Source organism: Penaeus monodon, chromosome 19 (genome assembly GCF_015228065.2).
Source record: "Penaeus monodon isolate SGIC_2016 chromosome 19, NSTDA_Pmon_1, whole genome shotgun sequence".
NCBI lineage: Eukaryota > Metazoa > Arthropoda > Malacostraca > Decapoda > Penaeidae > Penaeus > Penaeus monodon.
In genome coordinates this window covers 48679459-48681050 of record NC_051404.1, presented here as the reverse complement: position 1 = coordinate 48681050, position 1592 = coordinate 48679459, and the positions used below count along the sequence as shown (strand labels likewise).

General features: G+C 42.0%; 1 protein-coding gene across 1 annotated transcript in view; it reads right to left on the bottom strand.

Annotated features, from left to right (window-relative positions):
• The window catches only part of LOC119585291, a gene marked incomplete at its 5' end in the record, with an annotated part of 55744 nt that overhangs the window by 29600 nt on the left and 24552 nt on the right, over positions 1-1592 (bottom strand).

The window sequence follows — 1592 nt, the reverse complement described above, 5'->3', positions numbered from 1 at the left end:
AGGATATCAGACTCCATATCAAACTGGCCCCTAGGAAAAGCAGGAGCCTATAATAAAATGGGAGATAATAGAAGTGGCACTCTGCTGACGAGCAATATGCTGGAAAATAATTTCAGCCTTTACCTTGACTCCCTTCACTTCTGAACTCCCAAGCCGTTTTGAAGCCGAGGTGCGTGGTTGGATCAATAATAATTCAAAAAATTAAGGCGAATTTGGATTTCTATCCCAACACTGCATACTGAAACCGTTTCATATAAATTATGCAAAGTGATAACAACATCCAAAAATACGATAACGTTAATAATTGGAAGTGCAAGCGGGAAAGATAACGACGGGCAGTCGCCTAAATTTCAGGCTTGGGACAGCAAACAGCTGAAGCACATATATGTCGCTGGCGCATCCGCAGTGGTGCGCTAAATAAATAAATGATGCAAAGTAAATTGTGAGCCTTTGAGGGCAACTGCGTGCGGCTGTTGTAATGACACTAAATCTGTTCGACCTAATTAAGACAGAAAGGTCATCATGAAGGCTGGCCTACGCCCTTTGCATAAAGGTGATTACGCCTCATGGTGAGAAATCAGAAAGCTCTTAGCACATCAATGCTTTAAAACCGCCTTGAAGTCTATGCACGTCCCTGCAGGGTAGGCTAGTTCGTACGGCCTGCAAACAGCAGGTCAGGGTACATAAAACAGTTTCAAACTATCTTGCAGCAGGTCTTCCCAAGCGAATGGCGCCCCAAATGACGCCACTCATTGCCCAGAATGCCATTTCATTACAGGCTACTCCAGGCCCAAGTTTTCTTTATATTCTTATTTGTTAAACACGATGTTAATCTTTTCATGAAGTTTACGCAACAACGGAAGGGTGAAATTTCTTTAAGGCCTATATAAAATACAACAGACACTGTAGTTCAACTGAGTTACATACTTCCCTTGTTAGTAATTATGTGGAAGCGAAACAAAGCTCAACCTAACAAAGGCCTTATGACAGGATTTCGAAAACTTGCCTGAACTCTTCCCGATAGAGCTACAGGTCTGCATAACATGAATCTGTTACAGCATCCCAACGATTGAAGTGCAAGATTACAATCTTGAGGAATATTGACAGGTTTCCGAGTACAGCAATCTTATCAGAAAAAATGCTATTACACTGCACATACGCTTTTCTTTGTTTCAGTAAGGATTACTTGAGAAAGTTGTTACAGCAGTGATATAGGGGCGCCTCTTGTTGGGTCGCTCTGCCGGTCGAGACTGCAGGAAGGGAAGGAGCCCCATTGAATTGCGCTTGAAAAGATATATGTAACATTCCCTTCTGGATACAGAAACAAAGTAATGTTCCTTTTGTGACAAAAAGGAATGCCGACATTCCAGGTCGCCGTCATTTCAGACTTCGATTGCTTTCTCAAGGCATCTGACTTTGGCCATCTACCGTCTAATACCATGCACTAAAACAGCTAAGTAACGTATTCCATGTATTCATGAGGTACAACAGCTGTTTAGTGTTAGGCAAAATGGTAGGAAACTCATTAAGGTACGAAGGCGTGCGCAATGAGATGAGGATACTCAGTAAATACTATGTTTATATGTATGTAC